The sequence below is a fragment of the Mustela nigripes genome, chromosome 16 (assembly GCF_022355385.1).
Source record: "Mustela nigripes isolate SB6536 chromosome 16, MUSNIG.SB6536, whole genome shotgun sequence".
In the NCBI taxonomy this organism is placed as follows: Eukaryota; Metazoa; Chordata; class Mammalia; order Carnivora; family Mustelidae; genus Mustela; species Mustela nigripes.
In genome coordinates, this window is record NC_081572.1 from 59,676,543 (window position 1) to 59,688,813 (window position 12,271).

General features: G+C 46.2%; 1 pseudogene; it reads left to right on the plus strand.

Annotated features, from left to right (window-relative positions):
• The first annotated feature begins 2,646 nt into the window (after window positions 1-2,646).
• Window positions 2,647-2,726, plus strand: LOC132004657 (small nucleolar RNA U3; annotated as a pseudogene).
• Window positions 2,727-12,271: the final 9,545 nt, after the last annotated feature.

The window sequence follows — 12,271 nt, forward strand, 5'->3', positions numbered from 1 at the left end:
TTTCTTCTTCCCTCCCTTCTCCTCTGCCTGCCCTGTCTGTCTCATTCTGCAGCTCTGTGTTGGGGGGCCTTGCCCAGCTTGTGACTGAACCCCAGGCTGCTCCTTAGTTGTCACAGCCCTGGTGCTGGAGCCCCAGACCCCTGCTTTCCCAGCCTTTCCCAGCCTGGTTGTGCGTGGGGACACCTCCTACATCAGGTGCATGACTTTTCCTGTGACCCCCACTCAAGGAGGTCCACCAGACCCCTCCTGCCAGCATATGTTTCCTTCCTCCCCATGGGCGTGCACTCAGAGCCTAGACCAAGTAGTTTCAGCAGTAGAGAGATCTTTCCTTCATTAAATCTGCTAAACACGGGGCCCTGGGTGGCTCAGTCATTAAGCATCTGCCTTGGGCTTGGGTCGTGATCCCTGGCTCCTGGGATTGAGTCCCACATCGGGCTCCCTGCTAGGTGGGAAACCTGCTTCTCCCTCCCCCACTCCCCCTGCTTTTGTTCCCTCTCTTGCTGTGTCTCTCTCTGTGGAACAAATAAATAAAATCTTTTAAAATAAGGAAATAAATAAGTTAAACACTTAAGAACAGTTTGATGTTAATATCTAATAAAGGAATAAAATTATTTCTCATTTTTTATTCATGAGTTTTAGTTAGTTATTCTCAAAAGCTGAACATAAAGTTTCAATTTGTCTAAAGATTTTTATTTGAGAGTGAGTGGGAGAGGGAGGAACAGACTCACCGTTGAACAGGGAGCCTGACTGAGGATTTGATGCCTGGACCCTGGGACCATGACCTGAGCTGAAGTTTAACCAACTGAGCCACTCAGGCATTCCCTAAAGGTTTGATCTTCAAATGCAAATGTATTTACCAAAAGAATACTCTACTTTTTTTTTCAAACTCCCACTTACAAAAAACTTATATTTTTGGCCTGTTATGTTGCATGGTAACAAAAGAAGTAATGAAAAGCAACGTGTAAATTCATACGTTGTATTGATGACTTACCAATAAATGGATTAACTATATTAGGTATCGAACATTGCATCACAATGTGTCTGCTTTGAGTATCCATCATGAGATCTATTCTGGTTTTTTTTTTCCTTCAGTTTTTTAAAAAAAATAATGTTTCTCAAAATATGAATACAAACATTAGAATATATTTCTTGATCATAAAAAATAAGTAGTTCCCTAACTAAAAACATGTTGTTACTGATATACATATACTGATATATACTGATATAAAATTAAAAGTATTTTGGAATATTTAGTCATAATGATATGTCATCTGTAATTGTGTAATGGAACTTTTATCCTCTTCTGAATAATTTAATAGAAATTTAGTCTTAGAACTGAGGTAGTAAAAGTCTATTTATTGGTATAACTTTTTTTTATTCAGGTTGTATTTCCTCAGTTTGATCTCAGTTTCAATTTGCAGTTGTTACTTTCTGATCCGAAGTAGCTGGTATTGTATGCAATATAAATTCTTGAAAATTTGCCAGCCTGTGGGTGAATTTCTAATACACTGAAATGGGGGTGTTGATGAAAGGGAGATGAGAATTCTCTTCGGTACACAAAGGTGACAGATGCAATTTCTCATGGAAGCAGACTCCAGAAATTATGCAAAAAGAGTAAGTTTTTCAGTTGCACAAGACCCAGGTACAACCGCTTCAAAACTTAGAGCGGAACCCTGGGGTCATGCTGAGCCCTGTATGCCACCTCCCCAGCAAGAACAGAACAAGGGTTCTGTTTCTGTCTGAGAAAGAGTTTGGCCGTCTCGTATGAAGTTGGACATTTACTATAAAACCCAGCAACTGGGGCGCCTGGGTGGATGGATGGATGGATGTCTGCCTTAAGCTCAGGTCATGATCCTGGAGTCCCGGCATCGAGTCCTGCATCGCAACGGGCTCCCTGCTCAGCAGGGGGTCTGCTTCTCCCTCCGCCTTTCCCTCTCCTGCCCTCCCCTCTCCTGCCCTCTTTCTCTCTCTCAAATAAATAAATAAAAATATTTTTTTAAAAAAACAGCATCACGGTCCTGCAGATCTATCCTAGAGAAAGGAGAGCGTAGACACACACCAGCCTGATTGTATACAGGTTCCCCACAGTTGCATGAGCAACGGCTCCAAGCTAGGAACCATGACCTGTGCTTCTGCAGGTGGGGGCGCGAACAGCCTGCTCTCAGTCCCAACAGTGGGAAACTGCTCTGCAGTCAGACGGTCCAAGGGGATTATGTTGGGTGCGGGGAGAGAAGACCCACACCCGTCTCAAAGGCTACCTACGGCATTACCCCCTTTACTTAACATATCACGAACAGAAGTGTTGAGAGGGGGGCAGAATGCAGCCTTGGCTGCTGGGACCAGGGTTAGGGGAGGGGGTGGCTCTGGAAAATGGACGGAACATTCTCTATCCTAATCGTGGCGATGGACGCACGAGTCTACAGGTGAGCCGGAGCTGCGCTGACGCACACACTGTGCATACAAAAATCATCACATCCAGACACAGTCCGCCGCGGAGCTGGTGGTGTTCTGCCTGCATCGATTTCCTGCTTCTAAAAACTTCCTGCTGAGCGGACTGCTGCCCCAGGGCCGTCTGGCGCGTGGCACTGGGCAAGCCTCGGGAAGATTTTGCAAATCCTTATGAATCCAACTATTTCAAAGTTTTAAAAAATCTTACTTTCAGGGATCATTTCTATAGTTTGTTACTAGAGAAGTTTCTCTGAATGTGTAGAGTACTTAAAAAGATTTTTAAAAAATTTTTTGAAAAAATCTTTTTAAAATTGCAGTAAATAAGAAAATACTTGAGACGGATGCATCCAATCCCTCCCCGTTCCCAGTTTACGGCTGATACCGCAGCAAAGAAACGGCATTGCCGGGGAGACTGGGACATGCCTGGAGAAGCTGCCAGTGAGTAGGTTTTCCTAGACTTTGGATATTTCCCTGTGAGTCTGTTTGCCGAGATCTGGGCACAGTAAAAACATTCCTCTGGGTAGGGCTTCTCCAGCGGCTGGTCACTAGAACGGGTGACTTGTTTCCATAATTAACTTAGAAACATTGTTTTAGTGCAAACATATCTTGGTTGCTAAAAAGCCAGGGCCTGCTTTTTGCAGAATGTTGGGTGTGGCGCCTAGAAGAGAGTGTGGGTCAACTTCCCCCAGGTCAGGTTTGCAACAACAAATATTTACTCGAGGGCTGCAGCCCGGCTGGCTGTGGTCCGGGCTCTGCTCCCGGCTGTGGGCAGCTCCACACCCTTCTCCTTCAGGACTGTGGGTCCGTGTGGCATGTTCTCCCATTCAAGACCCTGTCTGAGGAAGGAGACACCCCCAGGGACGTGCTCCTCTTGTGGCAAAGGGCAGGACGGAGAGGGCTAGGGGGCCTGTAGCAGGGACAGCCCATCTCATGCATTCACCCCCAAGGAGCCCGAGCCAGTCTCAGCCAAGTCCAAAGTCAGGCAGCGGGGAATATACTCCATCTACAGGGGAGGGTGGCCAAGGGGGAGGAAATTAATAATCATAATTGTGAGCACATAATCTGGCATACCACACATGACCGATATTATCAAACCCAGGGGTCTACCCTGGCACTTTTCAAAAGTGTGGTGTGTGGAAACCGGATCAGCTTCTGTGAGTCGAGTGAGCTCAGTTCCAAGAGTTCCGTAAACTCAGAAGGGAGAGGTTCGCTGGGGGTCCTGCAAGGCAGCATTGATCTTCAGAGGCAAAATGAGGTCAGACCTGTTTGTGATGGAATGTAAGTGTGGTTAACTTGACAATAAAGACTGGCTTTGCCAGTCAGGTGGTATGGGGGCTGCTTCCCGTAAGCTGACGGTGTTCTATGTGTAACCCCAACATTTCGACACCAGCGCGGTGAGAGCACGCGGTAACGGGAAATCACGGTCTGTTCCATCATAGGGATTGAAGTCAGCAATATTGTCATTTTCCCAAATCTTTCTCAGTGTAGAAAGTCTTGGGAGATGCCTGTATGTGAAGGTGAGATTTAACTACCAGTTGGAAATCCTATAATGAGACCTTTTGGCAGACTTCTCTGAACTGAATAGGAAAATGACTCCGAAGATGAAGCCGGGTAATTTCCAGCTCTTCGCTGTCAACACCATTGGACGAGACCCAACGGAAGTGTCCGCGGTTGCAGCATCGAAAACAAGTTCCTGTGACCAGTCATTCCTTGATTTGGAGTGCATTTGGGGAAAGTTCACAGAATTTGGAGGCACCGCTTTAAGAAATGTTCTGTTCTCATCTGTCCATTTACACCAGCAAAGCCCCTCCAAGCTCGTGTCTCCGACAGCAAAGACAGACACGATCGATGCCGAATCCTGACTCATGCAAATAAGAAGCAGCCGTCGTCCTTGGGCTAACCGAAGACATAAAAAAAAGCCCGTCGGACGTATCGTGCTGCGTTGCAATCAAACCCCAGTTCTTATCTATAATAAGTATTTACCAAAATGTCCATGATGTTTCTGTTGGCAAAATGAACAGTAAGAATTGTTGTTGTCATGACCCAAAGCAGAAGTGAATTGTCGCACTGAGAGCCTTCCTGTCATAGGAAACTCAAAAGCATTAATAGTTCAGTTTGCACATGCATCTTTTGTTGCAGAAAAATACAACTGGGAGAACCCTAGAACACTCCAAATGAAAACTACCTTAGCAGAGTTTTCATGAGCTGAGTGGAATGGAAACAGAACACAAACAAGAAAAAATATCTACATAAAGTTTTGGTTTATCAAGGAGGGGTTTATTGGAGTATTTTTAAAGTGGATCAGAGCAATGATTAAATTACTATGATATTACAGCCCACTGGCCACATCTTGAAAAGTAAACGGGAAGCAGCAGTTTTCATTTTATTTTTAAATGGTTTTTATAATAACTAGACATGACTTTCTTTGCAATCGTAAGTTGGAACCATATGACATTGTTAATATTCCACCATTTTCCAACCTACAAATACGGCAAATTCATATGATGCAAGCTAATATTTAAACTCATGATAAAGAATTTTAGATACTGGGGCACCTGGGTGGCTCAGTGGGTTAAGCCTTTGCCTTCAGCTCAGGTCATGGTCTCAGGGTCCTGGGATCGAGTCCCACATCAGGCTCTCTGCTCAGCGGGGAGCCTGCTTCTCCCTCTCTCTCTCTGCCTGCCTCTCTGTCTACTTGTGATCTCTGTCTGTCAAATAAATAAATAAAATATTAAAAAAAAATTTTAGATGCCAATGTTAACAATGAGGGACGAGAAACATTTTCCCGGAACTATCTTAGGGACTATCGGAGTAAGGAAGTCCGCAGACCTCTGCCCTAGGAAAAAGCTTCTCTTGCCCATCGGTACAAGGACACATAATTTTTTTTTTAAGTTATGGTAATAGTGTTTGCAAGAGCAGAAAAATCACAACATCCAAGCACAGGAGAATGAAAAATAAATTGGGGTATTTTTTCTTTGTTTTGTTTTTGTTTTCGTTTTTGAGGGGGGAGGGAGAGAGGGAGAGAGAGAATCCCAAGCTGACCCTGCACTGAGGGTGGAGCCCAATACAGAGCTTGACCCCAGGACCCTGGGATCACGACCTGAGCTAAAACCCAGAGTCAGACGCCAACGAATGAGCCACCCCGGCGCCCCTACAGTGGGGTGCTTCCATGACAAATCTTCATGTGGTAATAAAAAAAAGGAGGGATCAGAAATGCACACAGACATGTGAATGAGGGTAGCGGAGAGAGCTTACAACCGTCTGGTGAAGTCAGGAACTTAAAGAATTCTTACTGCACAACAGTATTTATTCCATTTAAATGTCGTATGGCTCGCTCTGGGGTCCGGACAGACGTAGTAGAACTAGAAGGAGTATTGGAACAAGGAGACATCGCATCGGGTCTAGTTCTGACCTGCTGGGAAGGCGGCCAGTGCTCAGAGACGGGAGGAGAGTTTTATTATTTAACTGGGTCTGGATACAGGGATGTTTGTTATCCTTCGCCCTTGTTAACGAATTTTAAATGTTGCCAAATAAATGTTTGTAACAGTTTTAAAGGGGCCTGCATGCTCACTCACTGCAGAAAAGCCCGATTGAGGCTCTGGTACAAAATATGGGAATGACATTCCGGATGAGGTAAGGGTTGCTAATGTCTGGCTTTACTGCAGGTTTCCCTCCCCCCAATCCCCCAGAAGCCAGCTTTGCTCTGGTGGGGGCAGAAGCGGCCCAGGCTGGAGAAGCTTTGTTTGTTTTTATCGCTATGTACATCAGTGACGTTTGAATTAAAATGTGGAGTTTGATCCCTCTTCCAAATTGATGCCGGGTCCAAAGTTCTGTGTCACGAAATAGTAACGCTGCCTTGACCCGAGGACGGGCCAGAAACCCCAGATCCCGCTGGGCCCCGAGAGGTCAGATTTCCCCTTTGCTCTAGTCGGCCCCTCACCTTCTTGCCCAACAGCCTGGAATTCTTTCCCTGAGTCCCCTTCTCCATCTTCCCTGTCCCATGGCCAGCAGGAGCGACGGGCGGCACCTTTCCCCAGGAAGATGGGAACGTTAACGGTGCATTGCATGTCATGGCAGAGGATGCCCTAGAGAGTTCTTTCTGTAAAGAAAGCTGTTCCGAATCCCAGGTGACATATGGGTCGTGGGGATGGGGCACGGAGATTTCCCTCTCTGCAGTGTCCTCGGTACCACCGCTACAACCGCTGTCCTTGCAAAGAGCCTGCTTTTCCCCAGCTTCCTGGAAGGGCAGCTGCACTTCTGCCTTCTGAGAACACAGACCTAGACCCAGTCGTCTACACTTGCTGCCCACAGCCTCTCCTGCTTCTCTTAAATCCATGCCAGTGCAGCGTCTGTTGCCATAACTACACTGAGACCAAGTGACCGGCGGTCCCCTGTCGCTGGTCCCAGCGGCCTGCCCTCCGCCCTGGGCTGGATGCGCTCCTGGCAGCTCCGGCCATTACTGAGCTCTGTCCTACAGATGGCCCCCCACTTCTTGGACCACCCCGCTTCTGAGCTCTCTGTCCTCCAGTCCCACACCCGCCCCCAGGACACCCCACTCTCTGGCCTTCCTCTCACCTCCCTGGAGCTTGTCCTCTGGCTCTAGTCCTCTGGCTGCTAGTTCCTGGGAAGCTCAGACCATGCAGGAACCCCAGGGCTGGGCTCCTTCCCCCGTTCATCCGGCTCCCCTTGAGCTCCAGGTTCACATCTCGGGTGACCTGGGTGGGGGCCCTATCAGAACCCCTAATGGGCACCCACAGGTGTGCACACAACACCCGGTCTTAATTAGTGGTTTGGCCACAGGAAGAATTCCATGCTGAAAACCGCTTTCCCTCAGAAACATAGAAAAATTTTCTCCTCTGTCTTAATTTCCAGTGTTTTTATCAAAAATCATAAATCCATTCTTTTTATTTATTTATTTATTTATTTATTTGACAGAGAGATCACAAGCAGACAGAGAGGCAGTCAGAGAGAGAGAGAGAGAGAGAAGCAGGCTCCCTGCCGAGCAGAGAGCCCCATGCGGGACTCGATCCCAGGACCCTGAGATCATGACCCGAGCCGAAGGCAGCGGCCCAACCCACTGAGCCACCCAGGCGCCCATAAATCCATTCTTGCTTTTGATTATTTTTCCTTCCTGGAAACCCAAAGGAGCTCTTCTTGTCCCTGGTGCTCGGAAATCTTGGGTCAAATGCCTTCTGGTTAGTAGCATGTGTGTGTGTGTGTGTGTGTGTGTGTGTGTGTGTAGCACTTGGAACCTTGGGAAACTGATGTCCTTTCAATCTGGACGTTATTGTTAAATTATTTCCTTGGAGAGTCCCTGGGTGGCTCAGTTGTTACGCGTCTGCCTTCGACTCAGGTCATGATCCCGGGGTCCTGGAATCGAGCCCCACATCGTGCTCCCTGCTCTGTGGGAAGCCTGCTTCACCCTCCCTCTGCTACTGCTCATGTTCTCTCTCTCTCTCTCAAAAAAATAAATAAATAAGATGTTTAAAAAATTTAAAAACATTGTTTCTTTGATCGGTTCTTCCTCTCTGCTTTCCTCAACTTCCCCTCCCAAGATTTCTATTCAGTAGTTTTTTCTATTTCTGCTATCACATTTATGATCTCCAAGAAGGCATTTCTGTTCTTGGAACAGTCTTTTGTTACAGTGTTCCCTCCCTGTTTCAGAAAGTATCTTTGCACAAATCCCCTTTTGAAGGCCTATCATTATGATACTGTTTCCCATGACCAAAAAAAAAAAAAAAAAAAAAAAAAGGCGGGAAGTTCTAAATCCTAATTCCCAGGAGAATGAATTAACAGCTTGAGGTATACAATTAGCTGTCTTTCTGCAATTAAAGTGAGTGAACGTTTGAATGTGGGTGAATCTCAGAAAAAGTCTGAGTGGGGAAGTGAGCGGTAGAAAGAAATACATTTTAACTCCATGCATACAAGGATTAGCAACATACAAAAAAATAACATTATACATTGTTTCCAGGCCCATGCATATGGAGTAAATAATTAAAAGCCATGCAAGGGGATAATAAGATTCCAAATGCAGAAGAGTAGTTATATACAGTTACATATGAAGAGTAGGGAGAGAGGAGACATCAGTTTTTGGTTCTAATACCTTCCTTTTAATTTTTATTTTATTGTTTTTTAAGATCTTATTGATTTTTGCAAGAGAGAGAGAGAGCACGAGTCATGATGGGGACCAGAGGGAGAAGCAGACTCCCAGCTGATCAGGGAACCTGATGCAGGACTCGACCCCTGGACCCCAGGATCATGACCTGAGCCGAAGCCAGATGTTAAACCGAATAAGCCACCCAGGTGCCCCAATATTTTTTTCTAAAGCTGAGTATCAGTGAACAGATTTTTTTTGTCTGTTTGATATTTTTTAATATTCATAATTTTTACATTTATATGAAATAAGTGAGGAGATTAGTTCAAAACTTAAAGTTTATAAAAAGGTCAAATGCTTCTTTAAAGGAGGTTCTATGCCCAGTGTGGGGCTCAAACTTACCACCCTGAGATCAAGAGTTGTGTGTCTCCCAAAAACCATAGGATACTTAGGAATGAACCTAACCAAAGTGGTAAGGGACCTGTACTCTGAAAACTATAGAACATGTATGAAAGAAATTGGGGAAGACACAAAGAAATGGAAAATGTTCCATGCTCATGGCCTGGAAGGACAAATATTGTGAAAATGTTTATGCTCCCTACAGTAGTCTACACATTCCATGCCATTCCTAGCAATATACCATCAACATTTTTCACAGAGCTGGAACAAATAATCCTAAAATTTGTATGGAACCAGAAAAAAAAAAAAATAGCCCAAGTAATGTTGAAAAAGAAAACCAAAGCTGGGTGGCATCACAATCCCAGACTGAAGTTATATCACAAAGCTGTGATCATCAAGACAGTATGGTACTGGCACAAAAACAGACACATAGATCAATGGAACAGAATGGAGAGCCCAGACCTTGACCTTCAACTCTATGGTCAACTAATCACTGACAAAGTTGGAAAGAATGTCCAGTGGAAAAAAGACAGCCTCTTCAATAACTTGTGCTGGGAACATGGGACAGCCAAAGGCAGAAGAATGAAACAGGACCATTTCCTTATACCACACACAAAAATAGACTCAAAATGAGTGAAAGAGACAGAAATTCATCAAAATCCTAGAGAAGAATAGAGGTAGCAAACTCTGTGAACTTGTCCACAGCAACTTCTTGCTAGACACGTCCTGGAGGCAAGGGAAACAAAGGAAAAAAATAAACCACTGGGACTTCATCAAGATAAAACCTTTTGCGCACTGAAGGAAACAGTCAACAAAACCAAAAGACAACCTACAGAATGCGAGAAGATTTTTGCAAATTTCTAATCACATAAAGGGCTAGTATCAAACATCTATAAAGAATGTATCAAACTCACCACCCCAAAAACAAATAATCCAATGTATGGAGGTTCCTCAAGATGTTAAAAATAGAGCTACCCTACCACCCAGCAAAAGCTTTACTGGGTATTTACCCCAAAGATACAAATGTAGGGATTCAAAGGGGCACGTGCACCCCAAAGTTCATAGCAGCAATGTCCACAAAAGCCAGACTATGGAAAGAGCCCAGATGTCCATCGACAGATGAATGGATAAAGATGTGGTATTAGATAGATATGGATACGTGTTTGCGCACACACACACACACACACACACACTGGATTACTACACAGTCATCCTAAAGAATGAAATCTTACTATTTGCAAGATAAGTGAAATAAGTCAATCGGAAAGACCATTACCATATGATCTCTCTCGTGTTGAATTTAAGAAACAAGACAGAGGAGCATAGGGGAAGGGAGGTAAAAACAAAACAAGATGAAACCAGAGAGGGAGGAAAACCATAAGAGCCTCTTCATCATAGGGAAAACTGAGGGCTGCTGGAGGGGAGGGAGGAGGAAAGGGGTAAGTGGGTGCTGGGCACTAAGGAGGGCAGCTGGTGGAAAGAGCACTGGGTGTGATATACAACTGACGAGTCAGGGAACTCTGCCTCTGAACCTAATAACACACTATATATTAATTGATTGAATTTAAATTTAAAAAAATTTTTTTAAGGTCACGTGTCCCACAAACTAAGGCAAAGTTGCCCCTACAAAGAGCAAATTTTATTTGAAATAGAAAGGTAACCTGTAAGCTCAAGTCTCTGCTTAGGAACGTTAGTAAAAATAAAATAGAATAAAATAAAACAAAATAATAAAATACAAGGACAACAGAGAAGCTATCAGCAAAATCCCAGCTGTCTTTGACAGGATGTGAGTAAATAAATAATCTGGCTTTGCTTAATTTAGCCAAATGGGGACAGTGCCCTGATCATAAAGGTACAAAGAACCATCAAGAAGGAATCACAGGGGCGCCTGGGTGGCTCAGTGGGCTTTGGCTCAGGTCATGATCTCAGGGTCCTGGGATTGAGTCCCGCATCGGGCTCTCTGCTCAGCAGGGAGCCTGCTTCCTCCTCTCTCTCTGCCTGCCTCTCTGCCTAGTTGTGATTTCTCTCTGTCAACTAGATAAAATATATATTTTTTTTTTTTAAAAAAAGAAGGAAATGCAAAGGAAGGAAACCCACACAGGGCAATGGTGCTCCCGGCTCGCTGACCCCAGGGCCTGTCGGGGACCGCATCTGGAAGTCGGCTGTGTGGTGCTCTCCGGCTGCCCTGGTGAGGGCGCGGACGGCCCGGAGTGTGGCTGGCGGGAGTGACAGCGGAGTTCTCCCTCCACACGCCCCCTGACCCCTTGATTTCTCTACCCCTCTGAATACCGCGGCTTCCTTCCCACCACCAAGGCTACGGTCGAGGGGAAATGAGGCAGTGCGGTCTGCTCTGCATTGCCTTCCTTTTCCCATCAACAGCCCAACGTTCCTGCGCGCGTTCCCAGAATGAGAGATGACGGAGTCCCTTCTCCCAGCGACGTTTCCACTCTGGCCATTCCCGGGCATTCTCGCGGCCATTCTCGCGGCTGTGTGCTGCCTCTCCCGGTCCCCTTCTGCCACCACGGCAGGCGGAGAGCCCCCCAGGAAGAAACTAGAGCAGCACTAGGCAGATGGTCCCCCCACAAGTCAACGCCCGCCATCAGCCACTGCCCATTCCCCAGTGGCGCACACGACCGCTGCTCCAGGACTCGCCTCCAGTCTGTCCCTCTGTACTCCATGCAATCTGTCTGCAGTCGGTCTGCAGCCGCTGGAGCCGGGAAGAGCGTCCTGTGCTGGTGGGCGGGGCCAGGGGGTTCAGGTCCGCTGGCCTGGGGTGAGCCCAGCGCAAACTCCAGCACTGTCGTCGCTCATCTCCCACAGACTTGTACACCTGCCGCGGTGCGTAACATGCGTGCCAGCGATGTGTCCATAAAAAAAAACACAAGGTAATAATAATTCAGTGAAATGATTAATTTTTTAAAAAGGAACAAGACAACACCGGTGGAGACCTCAAGACGGAAGCAGGGGTGTTCCCACTTCAATGCCACCAAGTGGTCGATGGGATGGCCATTCCTTTATGCATTAAGTATAAATTTGGGGAAAAACAAACACTGATCATTGTTTTACAACCTCCCTGAAGGCACTGAAGGGACAGCAAGAAAACCACCGAACGGTTAGACGGAGCCCGACGTCAGCCATCACCTGGGAGAAGAGAGCACAGTCGGGGGCGGTTTCCATGTTCTCAGCGTTCGGGACAGCAGGACACCGACAGCCGGGATAAAAGCCCGTCTTTCCGGTCTGAAGGAGACTGGGAAGTCATGGGGGAATCAGCAAGAGGAGAGTGTGAGAGAGAAGGGGACTTAAGTGCTGCCGATAAATTCTGTCCAGATC